The sequence below is a fragment of the Pinus tabuliformis genome, chromosome 5_2 (assembly GCF_031772625.1).
Source record: "Pinus tabuliformis cultivar Carrire ecotype Pingquan chromosome 5_2, CPIR1, whole genome shotgun sequence".
NCBI classification, from domain to species: Eukaryota; Viridiplantae; Streptophyta; class Pinopsida; order Pinales; family Pinaceae; genus Pinus; species Pinus tabuliformis.
Window position 1 is genome coordinate 16,939,900 of NC_142306.1, and position 27,978 is coordinate 16,967,877.

Below are 27,978 nucleotides of genomic sequence, written 5' to 3' on the forward strand. Positions count from 1 at the left end.
TCCCTTTGTTTAGCGAACCTCCATGGAGATAAAACACTAAATGCAAGATTGAACTCTTGTTTATATGATAATTAGGGAATGTATACCCAATCTCTCAAAGATTAGTCATAGATAATGGGAAAGAATCTCCTATTTATTCTAAATAATTCTTAACTCTATTTATAGATTACTTTCTCACCATACAGTCACAATAGTCATTTTTTAAGGCAAAAGCTACATCAAAACTTTTTGAATATGCAAATAGATGACTTCCACATATAAAAGTAAAAACAGCGCTTTGAATATGCAAGTAGATAACCTCCTCACATAAAGATGAAAACATTATTTAAACATGTTAAAAGCTAATTAAAATATAATAATAGAAAAATCAACCAAATTTTTTTTTACATACTATAATAATTCAAATAATTCTATTTAACAAAAATATATTAAAAATCACCATAAATTAACATTAATAAATAATTTTTATAAAATCCCAATTTAATAATAAATAATTACCTAATTTATAAATGATTTATGTATAATCTTAATTTATATCAATTTAATATGAGTTAAAGAATTGAGATAACCCATTATCCCACACACGTTCATTCCTTTGCCCTCTCTTCATTTGCGAAGCCGAGGACTGTCACAATACTTGCAAGAAAGCATTTGATACATCCACTAGATAGCCACAACAAGCGACAGAGCAAAGCTATCTGTCTAAATACTTGTTCATAGATTCTCTCACATTTGATTCGTATCAAACAGTTCCGCAGGGGGCGAAATGGGAGGAAACCGGAGACGCAGCAGAAGCGACGTCCCCAGGGGGGCCGAAGCCCTCCTCATAGAAGATGTTACGAGGATTGCAGGGAGTGCGATCAATACAGGGAGCGAGATAGGTTCAGAGACATGCGCTCCACTCTGCCCACTATCCTTCTGCTCCAAAATATTTCTCTAGACGCGAGGTTCGTATCTGTTTTCTTCTTAGTTTGAGGTTTCATACCCAGTAATTTTAATGAAGTTGTCTTAAGTCAGCCATTTCTGGCTATACATTTTAGTCATCGAACGATGTATTGGGTCTTCAAATTTTTTTTTTAAGTAAAAAAACCATTAAGAAATAGACTGTGGTTTTCCATGTGTTTTTTTCAGAGGTCTCACTAAAATCATCAGGGTCTGATAAATTTAGGGTTTGCAGTTTTTTGGTTTATTTTAAGCTTCGACAATGACAATGTAGTTCTGTATGCAACCTCATGACGAAGAATAAGTTTCCACGTTGAGTAGATAGGGTCGCTTAACTGCCATTTTGTAGTGGTACTTTAATTAGATTGAATAACTTGGCAACCGGCCCCTGAACTTGGGGGTTTGCAAGGGTAAATAATTTTCTTAAAGAACCTCGGGGAACGACTGCAAGGGTAATGATTTTCTTAAAGAACCTTGGGAGCTATTTTAAGAGAATAATAAAATTTGCGGGAATTAAGACGAAAAATACATAACATCATGCAAAATGGATGGTTTCTTATAGGAAACCTATCTCGTTTTACTAATTCAAATGATACTATTTGAAATAATCCTAAAATTTCCTTCAAGTATAAAACGACCATAACTAGCGTTTGCGAATTTTTTATTAAGTTTGTATTTTCAGTTTTAGCAGGGGTTTCTTCTGTTTCATTTCCAAAGTGGCTTAAGAGCGTTATCAAGACATGAATGGCTGGTAGGATCAGTATGGTCCAAACTTTGAAGGGTTGCCAAAAATATAGTAGGTTTTAGCTTTTTGTTATCCAGAGGGCTATCAAAAATACATTATGTTTTACCTTCTGTTGCTAGTTATCCAGATGCATTTATGAACAACATTTTGTTTCCAAAGGGTTGTAAACGAATTTGAGGTTTTAACTGTGCTGTTAGTTATTTTGATACATTCCTGTACATTCGTCAACACTTATCTTATAGCAAAAATGTTGAGGAGTTTGTGTATTATTTGACACTTGTTCCCACTGAAATCAAAGAGATCATTGTATGCTCCTCACCAAGGAATTGATTGTTAGTTTCTTTCTTCAAGTGTTCCATCTTAGCAACAAAATAATGAGAAACCAAATGATAAACTAGCATGAAGGATTGTAACAGGATTTGGATTATTTTTAAGGGTTTACTGTTAATGTGAAAGTTAAAAATCCCATCACTATACCCCAAATAAGTCAAAATCAAAATAATCAAAGAATTGAAGGAACTCAGAATTAGGAAATGTTAAGCAATGAATTTCTATAAATGGGTAGGGTAACAGTCCAGGAAGTGCCAAAAACTCGGGGTAGACTTTTTATGAAACTGCATGAAATAGGGAAAATGACAAGAAGTTGATTCCAACAACTTCTGCAATTTCGACTTGCCCACCAGATTTTTCTAGAACTTCAACTTGCCCAACACATTCTTCTGCAATTTCGATATGCCCAGCAAACTCTTCTGCAACTCTGACTTGCCCAACAAATTCTTCTGCAACTTCCACTTCCACAACAAATTCTTCTGCCCATCAAATGTAGAAACCCTAACACGAGAGAGAGAGGCCCAAAAACTTAGATCTAGTTCTTCGCCTTCCTTTTCGTCCTTTTACCAGCTTCTATCTTGAGAAGATCGAACTTTCTTTTGGTGAGCCACAATGAGGTTGAGTTCCTTCTTATTTATAGGCTTGTGAGGGGTACAAATTGCTCTCTTTAGGCCGACTTGCCCCTTCATGTAGGTCAACTTGATCTTTGTGCACGGAGGATCTTTTGGGTCTATTTTGAGGGCCTCTCGGGGATCCTTTTGAGAATCACTTTTTCAAAATCGTCGAGAATGCGGTAGATGATGGGGTTTAGAAACAAAATTTATGTGATCAGTAGTTAATGGAATTATTACTGTCTTGGAGGTCAACAAAGCATATGACTAGGTTGCCTAATAAGAGGAGGCAACTTCAATTTTCAAAATCCATAGGCAAATTCAGTACATAAATCTATTTTCTCTCATGGAAGCTATGGGATATTTAAAACTTAAGCATAGAAATCTAATTGCTTGGAATAATTGGTGAGAAACAAACAAAAAGAGTGAGTTCTAAATGTTCAAATCCAAAATTGAGATTGCTATGATCTTGTATTTCATTTGTATATGTTCAATCGCCAAAGAAAACTGGGAAGTGATAATTGATGAGAAATAATCACGTTATGATCAACAAAGTAAAGTTAGTTGTTGGGAGTAGGTTGCTTGAGCAATATCTTAGACATTCAACTAAATAGGTCACAAAGTTCATCATTATGAACATGAATGTAGGAAAGATGCACCTTTTTGGTTGTGCAAAAAAAATAGATTTATAATTCAAAACCGTAGAAATTTTATCACGTATATTGAGAATGTTTATGTTTAGAATTAATAACAAGGTTCCAATTCATTATGACAAAATTTTTCCAATTATTCAAGACAAACTCAATTAATTATCAATTTAATAATAAAAAATAATTTCCATTTTTTTCCTTATTACTTTATAAAAGGGATATTGTGTCCTTATTCAGTTTGTGGAAGGCAGGGAATATGATTCTCAATACGACTTAAATGAGCGTTTTGCTATTGAATATGGCGTTGAATGAGCTAGAATTCCTTGTGGATTTCCAGTATTTTTGTTGCCAACTCCAAAATTCCTGCAAAGGTGGACGTTAAAGCTTTTTGCCAAGAGATTTTCCATCATCCAGAAAAGGTAAAGGGTCTGCTGGACTTGTATGTATCAACCTTTGGTATCGGGGTCAGGGATGAGATCCTGCCATTCATTTAGCTCCAGTTCATTCTCTATTGCTTGTTACTTCAATTCATTCTCCCAACCCGAAATAATATAATGAGCCCGTGGGTGTGCATTAGTTAGATAAGGCTTTCAAGATTAAATCATTGTTATTTCTACGACCTCGATTTCGGGTGGTTTGAGGTTGAGCTTGAGTTCTTCCACAACCACAACCCTGGCCTTGGCTACGACCTTGACCACCCCTTGCATTTCTCCCTTGGGACGAAAGAGTGAGGAGAAAGAACTTTAGGGAAATTATTGGACTTGAGGGATGCACTTTGGAGGGAAGGTAAATATGATAGATGCACTAACAACCCAACAGACTACAAACTCAAAGAGTTAGAGACCAAACCAACAGCGAGATACTAAATGAAAATTCATTATATGGCAATATACCTAAATGTCTTTGTGTTAAGGGTAGAAAGCTCCTTGAGAATTAAACAAACTCTACTACGAGTGATGCCCTACCAAAGGCTATCGAAATAAAGCGCAGGAGTTTGTTGGCAAGGAAACATAATGCAAAGAGGTAAAGGGACTAGGCTAAGAGGGATTGGTCCTTCAACTTGCTTGGTTGTTATTGGGCAATATGCAAAGCTTTTTCCCCTTCATGATTTGATAATTCCATGTCCTTTAACACAAATCAACAACAACAGAAAGAACATTCCCAAACACCTCCTAAGATTCCCATAGAATACATCGGGATCAACACTATATTCAATGACATCATCAATTTTCTTCAGTGCTTTCATTATGGATTGAATGTGAAGAGATGATCGTATGCTCGAATGGAGGTTTGCGCAAAGCTGATTCAATGCCATTTGCAAACTCTCCTTGATTTGATGAATTCAGTGACGCGTCGTGTAAGCCAACCTCAAGTGGATACAGCTACCCAACTTTTTGATCCTCTTCACTCGTGCCCAACATAACAGTGTGAAATTATCACAATCTAAAAATTTGAAAGTATGTATAGTCTACTATAAGGGGGGCTTCTAATGCCCCCACAAGTTGCCACGGCGGGGGCTCTTAACTCCCCCAAAAGTTAGTACGAGGGGGGCTCCCAACATCCCCAAACATTGTTACAAGGCGGTTTTAGACCACCCTAATAAGTTGCTATAAGGGGGGTTGTAAGCCGCCCTTGTAGGTTGCTACGAGGGGGGTTTTAAATTGCCCCCATAGGTCAATTTTCAAGGGGGTTTCAAATCGCCCCCAAAAGTGAATTTTTGGAGGCGATTTACAGCCAACCTTGAAAGATGACTTTTGAGGGCTATCGCAATCACCCCTAAAAGTCACTTTTTGGGGTTGGTTCATATCTCTTAAAAGAACTTTTTGTTTGTCCTCACAACGCCCTTAGGCTAGCCCACCTGAAGGACCCTCACACCTAATTGACCCAACTTTTGGGGCTTGACCCTGGCGAAGCCAAGGAGAACTGAACCAACGCCTCATAATAGAGGGCCAATGACTTGGCAGGGGGGCTTCACCAACCATTTGGGCTACCCATCAACGCTATCTCTTCAAATACCTTCCCTAAAAGGCTTGACATTTAGAGGTGATGCTTTGAAGGGAGGGGGGGGGGCGTCTAAAAAATTGCACCCAAAAGTCACTTTTCAAGTTTGGAACCCCCTTTGAAAAGTGATACATTTGGGGGCAATTCATCTCTCTTAAAAAATCGCTCCTAAAAGGCTTGACTTTTAGAGGTGATGCTTTTAGGGGCTGCCGGGGGGTGGGGTGAGTGAGGGTTTAAAAAACTGCAACTAATGCTAAAACCGCTTCTAATTCCCACTTTTGGAGGCAACGTATGGCCCCCCCAAAAGTATTTTTTGTAGTACTGGTAGTTATCATTTTTGTCTCTAGAAGTCATTCTTTTTTAATGATTAACTATACTTTGCTTCTTTATAGGATCTCCTCTCAAGAACATGTTTCAACCAATTCTCAAGTTCGTTCTTCAAATTAATTTTTAATTATTTTTGAGATTTATACTTCTCTAATCTTTTGTAAGAAAAGGACTTTCATTTTATACTAGCAAGGTGATTCCTTGAGTTAGAGGAAAGGAATATCCTTCCCTCACTAGTAAAGGGATTTCCTTGTAGAAAAGGAAAATGATTTCCTTTATTGAGAGAGCTACAGAATTTTCCTTACCAATGCTGATTGCATTACCAACATATGCATTGTCAACATAAATAACACATAAATGATCATAACTTGAAGAGTTTCTTTGAATTCACTTACCTCAAGTTTCTATGAAGAGGAACTATCAAGACAAGTGAGGGAACCCAACCTTAAGTTCTCTTAAGAAACAATAATCCCCTAATTGACAAGCCAATCTAGAAAGTCTTCCTACCCAAATAATAAAGGCCTCTATCTTTTCTTGATTAACCATGATGCCTATTGATGTAGTGACGATATCAAGATATTGTGTCATTCCCTCCACGAAACGACTGAATGAGCTTTGTAGTGAGAGCAAGGCCATCTATAAAATTCACATTAAGCAATTCTCCCCATAAAGGAGGGGAATGCCTCAAAATGTTTGTTATAAATAAGAATCTTAAGGAGAAATAATAACGCATCACTACAATACCACATAAATATGGGGCAAATGGTTTGGATCGTTCATGACATTGCATGTGGGGTTTGGTCTAGGGTTTGTACTGGTTCTGTATGTTGATTCAACCCCTTTTATGGTATATAGGCTGGAAGATCATTTGCAATGTCGACCAAATTCGAGTGCCAGAGTAACTGGGTAGAGGGGTTGAGCTTTTATATGAAAAGGCCATCGATCCTGGCTAGTCGTCACGATGGGGTTATTCAGTTATGGCTGTTATCACCTAGATTGACCTCAGGCTGAAGGGAGGCAATTCTAAGGTAACCATAAACCAAGCTTAGCCTAGTAGCTAGCCCTACTAGGCCGGGAGAAGGCTCTCTCTGTAAGGTCTCAGTCAAGATGACTGGATCAGGTAAAGGATTTTAGGTTAGGTATAGTAGCACGAAAGGTTTTGATTGAATTTGTTGGTGTTTTGCTGGATCAGATGGAGCTGGGCAGTTTAGGTCTGGGAAATTAGGTCATTAATGTAGGGTGTTCTATGGGGTGAGGTAGGCATAGGCTTTAGCACTTTAGGCTTAATGGTGTGAGGTGTTTAACATTGATGAGGAGCTGAGGAGGGCATGTGACAATCATGGATCCTTATCAAACAGTAGAAAACATGAAATATTGAATGATTTCCCAAGGTAGAGCACTGTTACAATGGATTCTACCCATCAAACTTGATATTATTCAATAAGAAGCAATGAAATGAATGATGGCATACATAAAGCATATAAACAAATGATTACAAAAGAAGAATCTGTCCTAAAACTCCATACCACAGAGATCCCATAAAAATAGTTGCAAATCTTATTAATCTCCTTGCCAAACTGCTTACAATGATGTACAATCAAGCTCTGAGCATCCAAGTGAGTCCAGCCCACACACTGATTGAGAAAATACATGATATAGACCCCCAAACAACTAATCCTAGCCTCAGGGGTCGAATTCCATGAGAGGAGGAGTCAGTGGCACAAAAAGTTGAGCAGACAGTTGAAGACTAGGATGCTGAAAGCCTGAAACTGAAACATTCCTAGTATGAAGCAAACTGATTCATTCATCTCATTTAAGCTTTTCATCTAATGTATCTACCCTAGGTAACATAAATACACTTTAATTACATCATGATTTTAGATTACATTAGTGAAAAGATTAAAATTCCATAGGTGAAAAGCAAAAAACCAAAGAAATAGTGAAAAATTGCGCTGCTTGTCAAGTGCGCAGCCCCTGAAGGAAACGTGCAGCGCCTCTCTTGGACAAACGCACAACGCCTTAAGGAAATGCTCTGCGTTGACTTCAAATCAACTTTTGAGTGCCTTCTCGATGTCCAAATTGGGTGTGGGATAGCTCGTTGGAAAGCTCGTCGAGTCTACTTTCCAGAAAATCTTGGACGATTGATATAGGTTTCAATGGATACATTTTTATATCCTAGAATGGTGGGTGTCTAACACCTTGGTGACATGGAGAGGGTCTTGAACACATTGGTGTTGTGTGAGTCCCTCATGTATTTTGACAAAATACACATGGATCAACTAGGAGATTACCTTTAATTGCTCTGTATTGTAAAATGTCTGGAAATTACACACGTCTAGTGGCAAGTTTTGTAGTGGTGTCAATTGGGTTTAGCTTGGGTGGTTGGTAAGAAAATGTTATCTTTCCCTGTTTGTGAATCAATTGTTGTTTGGAGCTCTTCTTCATGAGCTATGAGGAATAGAGTCAATTGTTGTTTGGAGCTATGAGGAATATCTCAGTGTCACTACCGGATGGAGGGTGGGGTGAGAAATTACACGCAAGGAAAAAGGTCGCAAGGTAATCAAACTGGTATACCTAGTCTAAAACCTTCTGAATGGGCAGGGATTGGGCCAGATGACAAGTCCTTGGTGATTTTGGCAGGCTTAGAAATGCCTCTCATAGTGCAGCCACTTAGCCAAAGGGGAACGGCAAGAAAAAATCCCACCCTCTCCCATCCAAGGAACAAAGTTATTTTAGAATTGGTAGGTTTAGCGAAGCTTCCCAGCCATGTAGCTTCTTATGTAGACATTGTGCATGTATATTTAGGACATCTAAAGAGTAGTGCCTTCGATTGTAAATGATATTAACTGCAAGTCATCTGACATAACAGTCAAAAATACAATTATGAAAAGTTGTTAACTCCAATTTACTTGTTAATGTTACAAGGAATGTCTTTAAGATCAATATATGGAACTACAATATGCACCGCTGCCTATATCCGGAGAGTTAAGTTCCACAATGAGTATCCTTAGATTGTCAGTGCCAATGATGAACAAACAAAAACGATATGGAACTGGCAATCTTGAACTTGTATCTGACCTTACTGGCAACATTTTTTGTGTAATGTGTGTTTCTTTTCATCCTAAGGAAGATTTGTTCATTTGAAGCCCCTTGGATCAGACTGATTGTGTATGGGATATTTGTGCTCCGAGGAGGAAAACCGTCTGCTGATGATATTAAGGTTGACACAAATGAACACAGATATTTTTGGAGAGGGTGATGCTGTTGTCAAATATGTTTTGGAATGTCATGACCATGGAGTGAACTGGGCTGCTGCTTTTCATCCCAGCTTGCCATTGATTGTGTCAGGAGCAGATGGTCACCAAGCAGATTGAATGGCATGCAGATTCAATTGCTTGGTGAAGTTATATCTATTTCATTAGAGATATATTAACTTTTTTTTCTTTTATCTTTTTCTTCTGTTACTCCTTTTTATTGAGTAGCATCTCAGTTTGCATGTAATTCATTTGTGAAAAGTTAGTTTGTTTTGTTCTCGAATACCAAGGCCTGGCAAGTTGGATAATTTAAGAGGGCATGTGAAAAGTTTGTAGATAATTCGTTTGTGAAAAGTTAGTTTTGTTCTCAGAGATCAAGGCTTGGGAAGTTGAATACTTTAGGAGGGCACGTGAAAAATTTGTAGATAATTCATTTGTGAAAAGTTAGTATGTTTTTTGTTCTCGGGTACCAAGCTTGGGAAGTTGGATATTTTAACTTTTAAGAGGGCATGTGAACTATATGTCTCGTGTGATGTTCCATCCACGCCATGACATTATTGTTAACATTTAGAAGATAAAAGTATCTGAGTTTGAGATGTATCCAAGTATTGTAGAGGTGTCCAAACATTTCGTAGAGACCATGATTGCTTCTAGATCCTTGTAGCACATCTTGATATGAATCTTCTTGCTGTTGGGCATGACCGTGGGATGATTGTTTTCAAGTTAGAAAAAGAAAGATCTGCTTTTGTTGTTTATGAGGGCACCCTACACTGCAACAATGACCATTTTTTGTTTGCTCATCAATTTGCTACTCAAAAATACTCTCAACTTATACAGATAAGTAGGGCTGGATCCATGAATTGGATCAAGGATGATGATCATTGTTGTTTAGCCCCATGGAGGATGTTGTCCTAATATGTTTGGATGTTGATGGTGGGTGATATGAACTTATTCTTGGGCCAGAGGATAGTGTTGGGACTTGGGAGAAGTGACGCAATGCAAGAAGAAAAGACAACGACTTGGAGGACCTGCTGCCTTTTTTGCTTGCAATCAATCGGCAGTCACTGACATGAGTCATAACCAAGTGATAAAAATCGCAGAAATAAGGTGATCAAGAAGTCTAGTTGTCCAGTAACTGTGGATACAATTTTCTGTGCAGGAACATAAAACCTTCTTCTTGGGCCAGAAAATAGTGTTGGGACAGAAGAGTGACACAATACAGGAAGAAAAGATAGCAACCTTGGTTTGCAACAGAGGATTGTATCTGGGGACCTCCATACTCCATTTGCTAAATACATTTAGTCAGATGACATGGAAAATGTAGCCTTGCTGAGCAAGCATGCAATCATCATTGGAAGCAAGGAGCTTGTACATTGTTCTCTACATAAGATTATTTGTGTTAAAACTTAAGAGTGGTGCTCGGGGTGACAATTGTGCTTTGTTGTCTTCCAAACAGAAACTGTGGTCTTATTGGAACACTTGATGTTCAAGTATGTATACTGAAGGTGTCTGAGAATTCTGTCAATTGCATGAATGAGTTGGAAATAACCGTGTCATACAGATTGATGCATGAGTATATATTCAAGCTGGCACTGATAAAAAGGAAGTATGACAATGTTATGAGCATGATTAGGAACTGATTTGTGGACAGGCAGTGATTGCTTAGCTGCATCTGAAGGGCTCCCAGAAGCGGCTCTTCACTTTTTCAAAGATGAGAAGGCATGATTTAACTTAGCAGTGTAGGGTGAAACTATTCAAATTGATGTTGCTTCTGCAAAACAGAGAGATGTTGAGGTCACTGGTATACACTTGGAACTGAGGCCCTTTGGTAAGGAAATGCTGCCATTGTTGAATATGCTTACCAAAGATTAAAGAATTTTGAAAGGCTTTCATTTTGTATCTTGTCATGGACAACATTGATAAGTTTTTGAAGATGTTGGGGGTTGCATAAATATAAAATGATGTTATGGGTCAGTTTCACAATGCCCATATGTGAGTGCAGCAGTTCATGGGCTTACAGAGATTGCTGATATGCTTGTACTTAATAGTTAGGTGGCAATCTGCCCACTCTGCCATCTGGAAAGAAATCATCACTTATTGTACCTCCATCAATTTGTTGCAATCATGAATGGCTGTTATTGAGGGTTACCAAAGGCCTTTTTGGGGGTGGGTAGCATAACACAGGGGTTGCAGTCCATGAAGAAGAGGATGAAGGAGCTGCAGCCAATAGGGGTTAAGACCTTGACACTTCTGGTGGGTTGGATAATGCAGGGGGTGCAGTCCATGAAGAAGAGGATGAAGGAGCTGCAGCCAATAGGGGTTAAGACCTTGACACTTCTGGAGTTGCAAAACAAAATGGCGAGGTTGTATTGGTCGGTGATAGAGAAGTGAGAGGAGACAATGACGATGAGGTAGGATGGGATGTAGAAGATTTGAAGCTCCCTACAGATGTCTAAGCTGCAAATGTTGCAGGTACAACTCATAATGTCATTAGTTACACCATCACCACGTATGCCAGTAATTCAAATATGGATACACAAAATCTTTTCTTGCAGGTGATAATGCAGCTGCTAGTAACATTAATATGGCGATGCAGCTCTCAAGTCAACAACTTGGTATTAAGAATTTCACTCCATTAAAAGTTAAAACCTTCGTTTTTGGATCTTTACATGGGCAGCCATACATACCTCCCTACATTTGTTTCTGCACTGTGGTCTTCTTAGCAATAGAGGGAGGCTGGAGTGAGACTGCTAGCTCAAATGTCAGAGGTCCATGAGCTTTGGTATTTAAGCTTTTTCAATTAGATGAGAAACTTAGACTAGCTTACAAAGCCACAACAGATGGGAAGTTAGCTTACAAAGCCACAGCAGGTGGGAAGTTTAGTGAAGCATTAAGGTTATTTCTTACAATCTTGCACGCAATTCCAGTTATTGATGTAGATTCCATTTAGGAGGTTGAGAAGCTGAAGAAATTGATTGGAATTGCTAAAGAATGTGTTATGGGTGTTCAAATGGGGGTCAAGAGGAAGTTAAAGATCATACTGTTGAACAACAAGAGCTTGCAGCCTATTTTACTCATTGCGACATTCAAAAAGTCCATTTGAGGTTGGCTTTGCTGAACACCATAGGTGTTTGCTAGGGAAATTCAAGTTTTCGAAAACATAAAAGCTTGGTTTTTCAGTACATTTAACTACAACAACAAGGTCTTCAGTGTTCACCATATCATCATTCCAGTTGGAAATAAAACACTAGTGATAATTTCTTTTCTATTCACTAGGGATAATGGCCCTTTACAATCCCTGCACAAAATGCTAAATACGAGACAATACTTACAGCTGTTAGCTCTGTATAAACTGAAGTCCCAACATGCAACAATTGTTGTTCCTTTAGCAGCTCCAACAACCAACTCCTTGGACACCTTGGACTGCTCCTAGTGACTTGGCAGTCCTCCTGGCATGCCCCCTGTACACTCAATCAGCAATCTGCCCATCAAGCAGTTCTTCAGCTACATCCTGTAGGCCATGGTCTGCTTTCAGTCCTCCTGTAGCAGACTTCAAAGCCTTGGCCTACTCCTTTAGTCCTCAGCCACCTTGCTGTAGCAAGTTCACGCCGTCACCCCCCCTGCACGGAACTCCACAGGGCCACTAACTTGGCTTGATAACTGCTGGCAAATGAGCTCGCTGCAAACCATGCAACAAAGGCCCAGCAAGTTCTGTAGGCATGTTGGAGGCAATTGCAGGATGCTAAAAACACTGAATTATGACTTCAGAAATCCTTTTGTTGTTTTTGGAGCAACTTTTACACCTCTATACCATGGTAAGAAGTATGTGTCCTGTCCACATTGTACACCACACTTTATTCCAATCATAAAGGGAAATCTATGTGCTATATGTGAGCTTGCAGTTGTGTTCTGGGTCTTTAGCTGCAGCACAAGAGAAAGGAAGTTAAGGATGATACTGTTCAACAGAAAGAGCTTGCAGTTTATTTTAGTCATAGCAACCTTCAAAAATTCCATTTGAGGTTGGATTTGCTGAATACCATGGTTGTTTGTTATAAGGGATGGAGCTTTAGTACAACAGCTAACTTTGCTTGATGACTATTGGAAAGTGAACCCCTGCAAACCATTCAACAAAGGTACAAGAAGTTCTGCAGGCATGTGAAAGGCAGCTGCAGGATGCCAAAAAATTGAATTATGATTTTGACTTCAGAAATCCTTTTGTTGGTGGTGCAGCAAATTTTACACCTATATACCATGGTCAATCAGAAGGATTGTGTCCTGTCCATATTGTACAACATGCTTTGTTCCAGTCATACAAGGAAATATCTGCCCTATATGTGAGCTTTCCATTGTGGGTTCCGATGCTTCTGGTTGCTGAATGTGCATCTTTATTTCAAGAAATTTCATTACCCATGCATATTTCCATATCAATATTGCACTCTCTTCCTTTGAGAGCCATGTTGAGAGATATGGCAGGACAATCACTAACAAGTCTTGGACAGACTTGAGGGTCTTCTTAAGAGACCGGAGGAGGCTATTTATTGATCACTGAAGTGACAGTAGAAGTAAAACTTTCCATGTTTTTTCATTGTTTACAATTTGAAATTTCAGTGTGTTTTTGCTTCCCTTTCTTAGGAAGTAAAACTTTCCATGTTTTTTCATTGTTTACAATTTGAAATTTCAGTCTGTGTTTTTGCTTCCCTTTCTCAGTCTCAGACAATAAAAAGTGCCAGTAATTTAGCTTTAGGTCTGGAGAATTTTTTATAGAACCCCCTGGGTGTTTATCCTATCTTTATCATGCAAGTGTTCTAGTGGTTTGTCTGAGTGGAAACAGGCACTAGGGTCTCATTATTCAACATCAGAAAGCAATGCAATTGTTTGAATGCTTTTTCATATGTAGGTCCTGTCAGAATCAGAACTGGTCAAGTCGCCCCATTGGACTGGGCATGGTTTTGAACCAGCCTGCTGACTAGACTGGTACCTAACCAGTACAAACTGGCCCTAATTGGCTGGACAAGAGACTTAAATTTTTATGAAATTTCTGAATGAATTTTCTTGTACATGCACAACAAAGTTGGTTTATTCTTTTGATGATGACTATAGATGCAAAGTAAACATTTGTGAATTTTTCTTAATGCCTGGAAATAACAATCCTCTTTTAATTATGACTCAAAATTTATAACTCTTAAGTTGTTATGTGTTTGAATGAAAACTATTTTACAAAATGCTTAAAAGAATTGGTTTGCATCTACATAACAGTATTCATGTCTATACTTGTATGTTGGCCATAGGGCTTTAGATTTGGGTTTCTATCTTTGTTTACACGCGTATTCTAAGTTCAGAACATAACCATCACTTTTACACTAGAAAGGCTTGGAAATTCTATAGCCAGCTGTTTGTGCTACATGCACTTGAAAAGATGTCATTTATTTGCTGAAACCAAGGCATCTTTTAATGCAATTGACTCACAGCAGGAAGGAAAGCTGTGACACAATTTAGATTTGCATTATTTGTATATTTACCTGTCTATATGCTGAAAATTTAGTAGTGGGGTATATTGTATTCACGCTGCCTAGGAAACTTACACCATGTGGCCTCATTCCTAATCTCAAACTAAACCTCGCAGCCAAACACTGCTTCATCTCAGGAACAAATTATAAGGCCTTTAGGGCTTCAACATCTAAGACTCTTTGGTCTTCTTTTTTCTTTGGAGGCAAGGTCGTTTGAAACTCAATGCATGTTATATTAGGATCCAAGGGACCAAACTTGGCGTATAAAGAAAAAGCACTACTTTCTACACATGTTTTTATTACCAAACTAGGTGCACCAAACCTTTTTTAAATCCCGAACACTAGTAGTAAAATTGTAGCATTTCATAGTAAGCCGCTTTTTGTAGCTGATATTAGAGGAAGAGATTGCTGCAGCAGCAGAAGGAGAGATTACCATGGGAAGCAGAGGGTTTCAAGAAACAAAGAACTGATAAGGGGAGTAGGTCATTTTTTCAGATCGAAAATGTATCACAAAAGGGTTATTTGGGCCCTCAAGGAAAAGAACGGGGGCAGTTTTTCCCAGCATGCTAAACAATCGAAAATTTATCACAAAAGAGGTATTTGGGCCCTTAAGGAAAAGAACGAGGCAATTTTCCCCAGCATGCCAAACAACCGCAGGTGCCCAAATCCGATGAAAACCCTCCCAAATTCTATCCTGTAGAAGACGTGCTTGATTAGACCCACTTCCTTTTCACACAGTAAATCAATAGTTTGTTGAGTACCTAGATACCCAAAAACTGAGATTGCTAAACCTATCAATCGCAATTCTCAAAAAGAGTAATGGAAAATTGGGAATCCAAGGCCTATGATGAAAAAAATCTTAACCTTATGCTTGGTGCCTGCGTCAGAGCTCTAGAATAGTGAAGACAGAGGTAACCAATGGGGAGAAGAGGAACTTAGGTCTTTCAATGTTGTACAATTCTTACACATCCACGCTTCGTTAGGTAAAAGTTGCAAACATGATAGAGCTGTAAACTCTGGAATGCATAAAAAAGGAGCTAGAAAATCCAAAAAAGAGCGTAACCTTGTTGCATAGATGGCAGCTTCAACATTGCCCATTACTTCACTCAGTTAAGCAGCACCCTGTTCTTGGCACTGTCCACATTGCAAACACCAACCCTGATATTGAATCCTTTGGATAAGAATTAGGTTACAATCCTTTTTCCGTTGTTTTCTGTGGCACCTGCAACTAATACCCTATGCCCAGTGCAATAATTCAATGCCGAAGGTATGGTATGGTGAATGGTGATAAACTGACCAACGACAAGGAGAAGGGTACTGTTAAAATTGGCAACTAGGGCCAAACTACATGTGGGTCTACTTATTCATGGCAGCTTATATTTTTCCTAGATTCCTCTCGTCGAGAGGTGTAGGATTGATCTAAAAATCATCTGATTCCAACATGTATTCATGGAGATATGAATTTAATTGTGTTATGTGACAATTCGTCAAGGTCGGCGAACAACCAAATTACCCCATCTATCTTCAACGTTTTACTATAAATAGAAGAGGTTTGCAAGTCATTTGAGACACACACTCACACCTCTTGTGATCTCTTCCTGCCCACTTGTTTGGGTTTTAGTGGAAGGAAGAGTTCCTAAGAGAATATGTTGCCGTAAGAGAAGATTCCCTAGCTCCTAACGCTGGCATGGAGATGAAGGCCTAACACAGTTATGAAGATAGGCTTTTAACGCTGCCTTAAAGCCCTGAGCCCTAGCTGCACACATAACGATGTCAAGGAGGGTAGTGAAGTGTAAGTCCTCATAAAAGAGGCTTACACTCAACTTAAGGATAAGCCTAAATGCCCTAGCCGCTGGTCACAATTTGTTGTTACAAGGGACCCTCAAAACGCAGTAAAAGAGAGCCTTAATCTGATGTCTGAACAACTCCTAATGCCCGCTGTCATAATGGAGACTCTATCCACTGAATTGAAATCTATAAGCTGACCTAATTGTAGGGAATACACAGTCACCCTAACATTGTCCTTGAGTGCCCTAAACATTGTGGCTGCAGTCAAGGAGGATGCATATACTTAGCCTTCTATATGCTACTCATACGTTGCCCTAAGTTGCAGGAAGGAGGCCTAGAAGAAGCCATAATCTCAAGCCTGAAGAAGACTTAATTCGCTATCATAAATACAGCTAACGTTGCAAAGGAAGCCTAGCAGCGACAATGTTAATTACCACTGTTCTAAGGCATAGGTAAGTTGGGGGCAACTGTCTCTATATTAGAAGTTTGAGGGTATCGCTACCATTTAAGAACTTGGTAGCTAGCTGCTTTGCTAGGTTGCAAGCCATAGCAAGCAGGTAAGGCTGTTCCATGACAATATTGATGAAAGTGCAACATGAATGGTACAACATCGTGCAACATGAATGGTGTAGCGTAGTGATGATGAAGTGCAGCATGATGGGTGCAACATAGTGATGATGAATGGTGCAGCATAATGATGATGAATGGTGCAACATAGTGCAGCATGACAATGGTGCAACATAATGATGATGAATGGTGCAACATAGTGCTATATAGTGCAACATAGTGATGATGAAGTGCGACATGATGGGTGCAGCGCAATGATGATTGTATGTAGTATGATGACTGCAACATAGTGATGGGTGCAACTCAGTGATGGGAGCAACACAGTGATCAGAATAACTCAGTGATGGGTGCAGCACAGTGATGGGTGCAACACTGTGATGGGTGCAGCATGGTGATGGAATCACCTTGGAGAATCAATTGAAGTAGTATGCCTTCACTTGAGTTTAAATCAACTACGTCATGTGTTATATTCTTAGTGAAGATCTCTGTTGAACTATTGAAGAACATAAGAAGAATTGATCAAGGGTTTCCCCACATTGGGGTTTGTCCCTGGATGGCGCCACATCTTGTGTCCTCTTGTCTTGGCTTGTTTTCTGCGATTTATGTTTATGTTATATGTGCATTTTACTATCATGCTAAATGTGATTGCTAATCTGGAATTGTTATTGAGCTAATATGGAAAATTGAAGTAAATTTGCTCTCAGCATAGAACATACCTAAAATCAACAGGTACAACTTGCTAGAGAGGAGTAGAAGGTTTCAAAACAGGGCGAAGGATGCCATAAAGTGCTGTAGAAACACGCAGGTATGAGAAAACATACCGAAAGCAATTTGGACAAATGGAAAATTTCCATTGGTTAGAAGGGCGAAATTTAGTCTTTCCCATTGGCCAGGGGTGAACAATGTTTGCCCACCCCAAGCCAACAAAGAGAACGCCTATCAGCGTAATTATGTAAGAACATGTACAAAGTTATTTTTAAAATTACTAAATTTAGATGTAAATTGAAATGTATGGTTTTTATTTTTTGATGGCTCTAAGTTGAGTTCATGAGCAAGGTCTAGATGCACTCGTAGAGATCTTAAAGGATACAAATATTTGATGTCTTGTCGCTTGTATTTCCCATGCACAAATAATGTCACTAAGTATGAGGCTTTGATACAATGCCTTAAAAAAGTGATAGATTTGGATGTTAAATAGCTCCAACTAATAAGGATTTAGAAATAGTTATCAAACATTTAGGAAATTCGGTTCATTGTATTTTAATCACCTTAGGAATTATAGAGATGAGGCATGGTTTATTATTTCTAATTTTGAAACATTCAATATTAATTATGTACATTAAATTCAAAATGCAAATGCAAATTAACTTTCGAACACAACTCCTATATTTATACCATTGGGAAACTTTTCTATGGACATGTTTTCTAATGAACAATTTTCCAGACCTTCTATACCAAACAATATTACAAACTAGATATTTTTTGCTGATGATGCCCCTATTTTAGAATTCCTCACATAGGGAGATACTTTTAGGGGATCAACCATTGATGAAAATTGACATTGCGATCAATAAATTAATACATTGCCTCTAGATGCAAAACCAAAGAGTGAGAACTTATTTCTTAAATATGTGGTTCAAATCTCTGTAACAAATAATACCCACAAAATATTAATCTAGGTATTGGATACGTGCCTATTGAGAGGGCTACATTTTTTCATTTCCTTAAGGATTATAAAGACTTTTTTCTCGTAGAATTACACTGATTCAAAAACCCATGACACTAAAATCATTCAGGATGTGATAGCATTCAAGAAATATATAATCCTATTCAACAAACATTCCTAGATATGTATTCAACAATATAATAACAAATGAAAATGAATATAAGAGGAAAAATATTTTTTTATCATTCATCATTCCCTATGGGTATCCAATATGGTACCTGCTAGGAATAAGAATGGAGAAATCGATATTTTCATTGATTTCAAAAATATCAATAAAGCATTAGATAAATATAACTACCTTGTTCCAACCGTGGAACACATCCTCTAGTGTATTTTAGGTTCTAAAATTTTGTCTATGTTGGATGATTTTTCTAACACCCCAATTCCAACCCCTCAATTGTAAATAACTTGTACATGCAAAGATTAGGCTAGTGGGGGTATCATGCCCATGTGTATGTATGTGTATATGTTTTGGGACCAGAGTATCGATGTGCATATGCTTTTATATGTTTTGAGGCTAAAAAGTCTGGTGTTGCAAATATGATATTTCATGCACACTAATAAACACATTAGCACTGCAGACCAAATAAGATGAAAAGATTATGGGGGGTAAGACCCCATGTGCATACAAAGTGGGTTTCATATAACTTAATAATTATGATAAAAGTGCATTGGCTTCTTAAAAAAGTCCATGAAATGACTTGAGGGGTGTTAGGTGTCAAAAAACAAATATGCAAATAAAAGTATGTGTGTGGGAGCTACTAAGGGTTAAAGTTGTTATGTGCTTATTTGTGCTAAAGAAAATCTAACATTCGTTAGATTTCTTTCATCTTACAATGTTGTTATTAGCAATACACTTGTGTATGATAGAATGAAATCTAGCATATGTTAGCTTTCTTTTGCTTGATAATGTTGTTGTTGGCAATAGGCTTGTGTTTTTGTTTTGCTAAATGTAAATATAACACATGTTAGATTTTTTTCAACTTACATTGTTTTTATGTGCTTGTGTTTGAGCTATAAGGAAATTTAGCATGCACTAGATTTCTCTCACAATGCAATGTTGTGGTTGGAAATTTGGTTGTTTGTGCTAGAAGGAAATATGCTAGAATTCTTTGACCTTGCAATGTTGTTATTGGAATTTTGCATGTGATTGTGTTAGAAGGAAATTTAGCACACGCTAGATTTCTTTTATTGCAATATTGTTATTGGCAATATGTTTCAGTTTGTGCTAGAAGTAAATTTAGTGTGTGTTATATTTCTTTAACCCTACAATATTGTTATGTTCTTGTGTTTGTGTTAGAAGGAAATCTAGCACGAGTTATATTTCTTTCATACGGTAATGTGCTTGTGTTTGTGCTAGAAAGAAATCTAGCATGTGCTAGGTTTCCTTGCCATGTAATGTTGTTGTTGTCAACATGGTTGTGTTTGTATTAGAAGTAAATCTAACGCGAGCTAGAATTATTTCACCTTACAATGTTTGTGTCTGCATGTGTTTATACTAGAAGAAAATCTAAAACACATTGATTTTTTTCACCTTGCAATGTTGTTATTGGCGATGTGCTTATCTTTGGGCTAGAAGGAAATATTGCATGCACTAGATTTATTTCACAATGCAATGTTTTTGGAAATATGGTTGCTTGTGCTAGAAGCAATCTTTCAAAACTTCGACTCCAGTTCAGAAACCGTCGAGGGTTAGCTCCGACTTCGACTCCGACTCCAGTTCAGAAACGATCGAGGGTTAGCTCCGACTTCGACTCCGACTCGGTATCGACTCAACCGGTTTGATTTCAATGACTCGGTAGTTGTAAAAAATACATTAATATATATATATATATATATATATATTTTTTTTTTTTTTTATAAAAAACATAATTTTGAATATTTTCATTCATGTTTCCAAACAGAAAGCTTTAGAATATAGAGAGAAGACAACATATGATGAAAGTAGGCTCATGAATATATCCATTATATCAAAATGGCACCTAGTGCACTATCCATTACAAAGTTCATACTTAGCCACCACTGGCAGGATTCTTTTCTGCCTCAGCCTAAGGACAATCACTGGACTACAACAACAATAATACCAATTCTCTGCCCCTACTGAAGTCTCAAAACGTTTGCCTTTTTAAAAACATTGTATGGCTCAATGCATTGTTTCAGTTTTCTAATTCATGCCACTAGGATAACCATACTTCAACCTTGTAATTTTCAAAACTTTCTCACAACGATAGATTACTTTAGGGCTATAAATATTCAATAAAGAACAACCCAACCATTGATATGTAGGAGGCGGAACAACTTTTGACAAATGTGCTTTAGGATTTTTGTCAAAGAGGCTAGCCGACCAAGTTGTTATCGAGCCAGCCGAGTCATTACCGAGTCGACCGAGTTGTTATCGAGCTGACTGAGTCAATGACTGGCTCGATAACAACCCGACTAGCCATTCCGTTTCGGCCGCCGAGCTGACCCGGCGAGCATTGGCTCGCTCTGACTTGGCCGAGTCGGAGTCGACTTGGTCGTTTTTTAAAACAATGGCTAGAAGGAATCTAGCATGTGTTTTGTTTCCTTCAGCTTGCAATCTACTTGTGTTTGTGATGGAAATGAATCTAGCATGCACTAGACTTCTTTAGTCCTACAATGTTGTTATGTGCTTGTGTTTGTGCTAGAAGGAAATATAACGTGCGTTAGATTTCTTTCAAATTGAAATGTGCTTGTGTTTGTGTTGGAATTTTTTTTTAGCACAGGCTATATTTCTTATACTCTATAATGTTGTTGTTGGCAACGTGCTTGTATGTGTGGTAGACATAAATCTAGCACTTGCTAGATTTCTCACTCTACATTGTTGCTATGTACTTGTGTTTGTGCTAACAGGAAATTTAACACATGTTAGATAGATTTTCTTTTACCTTGCAATGTTGTTATTGCTAACATGTTTTTGTTTGGGCTAAAAGGAAACCTAGCTTCTGCTAGATTTGTTTTGTCTTGTAATGTTGTCATTGGAAATATTTATATGCTTGTTTTAGAAGTAAATATAATGCAGACTAAATTTTCCTCACCCTACAATGTTGTTATGTGATTATGTTTGCATTAGAAGGAAATATACTATGCATTATATTTCTTTCATCTTGTAATGTTGTTATTTGCAACGTGCTTGTGTTTTTGATAGGAGGAAATTTAGCATGTGTTAGATTTGTTTTGTTTGGTAATGTTGTTGTTGGCAATATGTTTGTGAAATTGTACTAGAAGGAAATCTAGTATGTGTTATATTTTTTTCATAATGCAATATTATTTTTGACAATATAGTTATTTGTGCTAGAAGGAAATCAAATGCCTTGCATTGTTTTTATTTTGCAATGTGTTTCTGTCTATGCTAGAAGGAAATCAAATGCCTTGCATTGTTTTTATTTTGCAATGTGTTTATGTTTATGCTAGAAGGAAATTTAGCATGTAATAGATTTCTTTTTTTCTTGCAGTGTTGTTGTTGACAATATACTTGTGCTTGTGATAGAAGTAAATCTAACACATACTAGATTTCTGACACCTTGCAATGTTGTTACGTGCTTGTGTTTATGATAGAATGAAATATAACACACATTAGATTTCTTTTAGCTTACAATGTTATTCGCAATGTGTTTTTGTTTGTGCTAGAAGAAAATCTTGTGGGTGCTAGATTCCTTTTTCCTTACAATGATGTTATTGGTAATATGCTTGTGTTTGTGCTAGAAGTAAATCCAACATGTATTAGGTTTCTTTAGCCATACAATAATGTTGTTTACTTATGTTTGTGCTAGAAGGAAATATAACATGTGCTAGAGTTTCTTTTACCTTGCTGTAATGTTGTTGTTGACAACATATTTGTGTTTGTGCTAGAAGTAAATCTAGCATTTCTTTCACCTACCAATGTTGATATGAGTTTTCTTTTTTTTTCTTATGCTTAAATTTCTTTCCCCTTCTAATGTTGTTATTACTTTCTAGCACATGTTAGATTTCTTTCACCTACCAATGTTGATATGAGTTTTTTTTTGTTTTTTGTTTTGTTTTGTTTTTGTTTTGAATTCGTTCTTTCTTTCTTGTAATGCTTAAATTTCTTTCCCCTTCTAATGTTGTTATTGGCAATGTGCTTTTGTCTGAACTAAAAATAAATCTAGCATGTGATACATTTAATTTTCTTTGCAATATTGTCATTGGAAACGTGTTTGTATTTTTGCTGAACGTAATTCTAACACATGCTAGATTTATTTCACCCTATAATGTTTCTATGTGTTTGTTTTTATGCTGTTAAAATTGGAAACTAGGGCTAAACTCCACGTGGGTCATCTTATTAATGGCAGTTGATATTTTTCTTGGATCTCTCTCATCGAGAGGTGTAGGTTTGATCTAAAGATCATCCGATTCTGATAAGTATTCATGGAGATCTGAATTTATTTGTGTTATGGGACAATTCGTCAAGATCAACGAACAACCAAATAAACCCCACTTGTGCCCAACGTTTTAGTATAAATCGATGTGGCCTTCAAGTCATTTCTACACACTTGGAATCTCTTCCTCTCTACTTGTCTTTGGGTTTTAGTAGGAGGAGAGATCCTAAGGAATAACACTGCCCTATGGAGAAGCCCTAACGCTGCCCTATGGAGAAGTCCTAACGTAGCCTATACGCTTCCCTATGGAGAAGCCCTAACGTAGCCTATGAAGAAGCCTATACGCTGCCCTAAGGGTGGTATGGATCTACCCTAGCCGCAAAAAGTCTAGAAGAGAACAATGAGGAGTTAGGAGGATATTCCAGGAGGCCGAGGAGCTGTTGAAGAAGGCCGCAACCCACATCTTGAGGTTGGGAGGCAGGGGGATTGTTTTGGGGTGGTTAGGTGAAGGAATATCCCCTAGAAGGGCTGCCGCAACTAAGGGACAACTTGCTGTAGCAAGCCACAATAGATAAGAGGAGGCCGAAGGATGGAATAGGGGTTGGAACAACCGAGCATTGCAACCAAGGCTTTCCTCCCCTATTAGAAAGGCAGATGCAGTTGTGGAGGGCTATTCTGGTCACATTTTGAAGGTTGTTAGGACTGTTGTTAGAATGCCCTAACCAGTCCAGCAATGCAGCAAATAGAAAAGCCCCAAAACAATGATGATGATACATTGAAGCAACATGATGATGATATATTGCAGCAACATGATGATGAATGCTGCAGCATGATGGTTATAGTGACGAAGTGTATCATAGCATAATGAGGGGCAACACAATGGTGAGGTGCAACAATATGATGTAGCAAGTTCATGGTGCTGCAGGTAGCACATTGGTACAATAGCATGCAAGGGACAACAAACTAACATTGGGACAGTTGTATGGTACTTAGTAGCAAGTACACCAAGCATGCAATGGTACAGAAGCATGCAAGGGACAACAAACTAACATTGGGACAACTGTATGGTATTTAGCAACAAGTACACCAAGCATGCAATGGTACATCAACATGTAAGGGACATCAAACTAACATTGGGACCACTGTATGGTACTTAGCAACAAGTACACCAAGCATGCAAGGGACAACAAGCAAGCAATGGGACAACAAACATGGACAACATGGTTCAACTATGACACATGGGACAATAATACAACATTAAGTGCAGCAGTCATGAGGTCCAGCATTGTGATGATGGGTGCAGCATGGTGCAACACGGTGAGGTGCAACACGGCGAGGTGCAACATGATGACGAGATGCAACACAATGATAGGTGAAGGAGTCACTTTGGAGAATCAGTGGAAGCAGTATGTCTTCAACTGATCTCATGCATCGTCTTCTTAGAGATGATCTATGCTCTCATTTAGATAAGTCAAAGTGTTGACTTTAGTTGTATATGTACTATCTCTCTGTCTCTCTCTCTCTGCTGAACTATTGAAGAACATATAAGAAGAATTGATCAAGGGTTTCCCCACATTGGGGTTTGTCCCTGGCTAGCGCCACATCTTGTGTCCTCTTGTCTTGGCTTGTCTTCTGCGATTTATATTTATGTTCTATCTGTAGTTTACTTTAATGCTGATGTGATTGCTAATTTGGAAAAAATATTGAGCTAACTGTGAAAATTGAAATAAATTGCTCTAGAATAGAACATACCCAAAACTTAACATGGTATTAGAGCTGAGATGAAGACAAAGCCCAAGCAAGAGTGAAAGAGCAACCACCAAAGATAGCTAGGAAATGACAAAATGATCAATGGATTCCTCATCCCTCTTCTAATTCACCAAGGGTGAAGTCGAAGCAAAGAATATTATCAAAATGGCGCAGCGGAAGTTTCTGATGGCCTACCTGAAGATCGCTTCAATGGGAAGTCCGAATATAAGGGTGGAAGGAAAGGTAGATGCCTTGGTTGAAATAAGTTCGACCATTATGCAAAGGAGTGTTCGACTGGCAGAGACACATCACTTGATGATGATAACAATCATTCCTGGGACATCTTCAATGATCAAAGGAATGACAGGACACAACCGACTCTTTAGAGAAACCAAGGAACCCCAGGTATGAAGAATCAAATGTTGTTTATGATAAGATAAAGAAGTGTTATCTTGTATTGGCCCTCTCCTTCAGATTCTTTGGGAATCTAGCTTATTGATTGTGGTGCTTCAAGGCACTCCATCGGATAGAAGGTTGCTCTCTCTCTAATTTGGTATAGATGGAAACATTCATGGGATTATACTTGGAGCTGATGTCGCCTATCCCGGAAAGGGTGTTACCCCTCAATTGAATGAGGGTAACTCGATTCATTTACATAATTTCTTTTATGTACCTGATCGCAAGAAGAACCCGGTGTCCATTTTGGCAATGTAAGTGCAAGGTTTCTGCGTGGCATTCATCGATGGAAAGGTATGTGTTTGAAAATAGAATTTTCAAGGATGCTTTTACTCGTGGGTTCAGGGTTGGCAATTTCTATCAAATTGCAGAAAGTCCATTGGGGACCATGTCAGTTGACACATAACACCAGAGGTCTATGAGTCAAATGATGACAGGGATCCTTGAATTCAAAAGGAGCATGAAGGTACATGTCTGAGATGTACCGAAGGAAAATCTCACAAGTGGACCATTTCCCTCATGTAGCAGGTCCATAGGTTTGGAACAACTCGAGGAGGTTTGAGATTCATGACCAGGAATCTCATGTGTGTAGGTGGAAGAAAGCCTTCTATGGCTTGAAGCAAATCACCCCAGGTTTGATATGAGAGGATTGATAGCTATCAGATGAAGCTGAGATTCACTGAGAGTGAAGGCGATCCAAACCATTGTTTGAAGGTTATGGATGATAGACCTCTCATACCGGTGCCTTCTGAGAACAACCTATTTCTGACAGGTGCAGACCCTCTCACTTGCAGAAGTAAGAGGGAGTTGGATTCCGGATATGGAATGGTAAACTGCAAGCCCGTGACTACCTCGAGGATCTTAACTTTCAGAAGTTATATGGTGGTGACGCCGGACCAGATTTGGGAAATGGTTCTGAGTTCCATAAACTCATTTGCATTGATGTTCTTGGTGAACTTCTGTTCGGATATATGTTTTGCAATTAGCATGGTGAGCTCATATTTGGTTGAGCCTCACTGGATTGGTGCCAAGAATCTTCTAAGATATCTTTGGGGCACAATCTCTCATGGATTGAGATAAACTGTTGGAAATATGACGCTGCATGATTATTCGAATGCTAACTGGGCACCCAGTGTGGAGGATCATTAGAGCACTTCTCAGTGTTGGTTCTTTTTGGGTTCTGCTTCGATATCATGGATGAGCAGGAAACGTAAGTCAGATGTTATAAGCACCACCAAGACCGAATACATAGCCACGAATTACATTTAGAAGTACCTTAAGATGAGCGATGTCTATTTCATGCTATTATATATATGACATCATGAATTATTGCTTTTATTTCACAACACTAATAAAATAATTGTTGATTTGGTTTGTCATTACTAAAAATAAAATATTTCTATTTTATTTATTTTTGGTGAGATATTGTATTGATAACAATTATTGATTTGAATGGTCATTTAATTTTTTCATATCAAAATTTCCCATGCTATAGAAATTTTTACAATGGATTACATTATATGTAAAAATTAATAGATAATCGGTCTATTTGTTTGAATTAGATCATTACAATTATTTGTTTCAATCGTGGTTTAAGTTATCATTATTCCTCTTAGAAATTAGTAATGTGAAGGATGACCCATTGCATTCTTATAATTTTTTTTATTCCATATAAGTTGAAAAACTATATTAGGTTCTACGTAGCACCAACAATAAACATACAATTTGTACTAAAAGAAGCACCAAAAGCAACTAAGGTAGAGACTCTAGAAATTAGCATATAATTAATTAGGTTTGAAATTTAAAAATTGTATTATATTGTATGTGAAAGTTAACATATAATTAGTTTGTTTACTTGCACTAGACCGTTGTAATTATATTTTTCAATTGCAATTAAAGAAATCCTCATAAGTATTAAAATCAATGATTTTAATGGTGGGTCAACGCTTTCTTAGAGGAATTGTATTTCATACAAATTAAATAAAGGTACTAGGTTGTATATATAAATTAAACATATCATTAGTTTGTTCATTTTAATGGGGCCATTGTATCTGTATTTTTGATTACTATTAACTCGTAAAATTAATTCCCTTTGCATATAAATGGAAACAATTCATAATAAATATTAACATCATTTTTAATTTGGTAGGTGTTTATGTCCTTAAGCAATGAAGTGTAGATATTTTAATATCATACATGTGGTTGCAGTGCAGATGCAGATGGGCATTACTAGAAGTCAAAAGATGTTGATATTTGAAATGGAAGGAGTATTCTTCAAATCATACACCAAAGATGAACACAATTTTCATATTCAAAGAGAACTAGATTGATAGTTTGGTGGTAGGTCTTATTTTTTAAGGGCCATAAATATTAAAATGTTGCTTAAAAAATTATGATGTCACAATATGGACATTAATGTCAATGACAAGTACATCCGAAAAGTACTTGAAAAGTCAAATATTGATATAGAGTACTTTAAATATGCATGGGACAAGTCTCATTGTTATTTGCAAACAAAATTGGAAGCATGGAGAACAAGACAATTTTATGAGAAAAAGTTGACTGATGTGTGGTCCCAATATGGAGATAATTATAAATAATCAAATGTATTGCTAATAATACAACAAAGCATACTTTTCAATTCATTGGATATCGATCAAACCACATCTTGATAAAAGCCTATACAGGAAAAGAGCAAGGTACTTTACTTATGCAAGTTTTATTCCCCTTTCTTAAGACACCTCATTGTATCAAAGAAAAATATGAGTACATTCGAATGTTCAATAGAACATGTACTTCATTGTAGTGGATGGAGATAATTTCCTTTATAAATTTGTTGAAAAGTACATTCCAAATTTTCAATACATTTTGGACATAGTTTTTGTTGTATCAATTTGTATGATTTTATATTTTTTGAAATATATGGGAATTGCCAATTATATTAATATGTATATTTCTTATTATTTA

The 27,978-nt window shown here is 37.5% G+C and overlaps 1 long non-coding RNA gene and 2 pseudogenes across 1 annotated transcript; all 3 read left to right on the top strand.

The window, feature by feature from the left end:
• The first annotated feature begins 551 nt into the window (after positions 1 to 551).
• On the top strand, positions 552 to 27,656 carry LOC149157268 (uncharacterized). Its single transcript, XR_016261567.1, has 2 exons — positions 552 to 947; positions 27,220 to 27,656. It is a non-coding gene; the product is annotated as an uncharacterized LOC149157268 (long non-coding RNA).
• LOC149157269 (coatomer subunit alpha-2 pseudogene) lies at positions 8,631 to 11,820 on the top strand (annotated as a pseudogene).
• LOC149157270 (coatomer subunit alpha-3 pseudogene) lies at positions 11,101 to 11,963 on the top strand (annotated as a pseudogene).
• Positions 27,657 to 27,978: the final 322 nt, after the last annotated feature.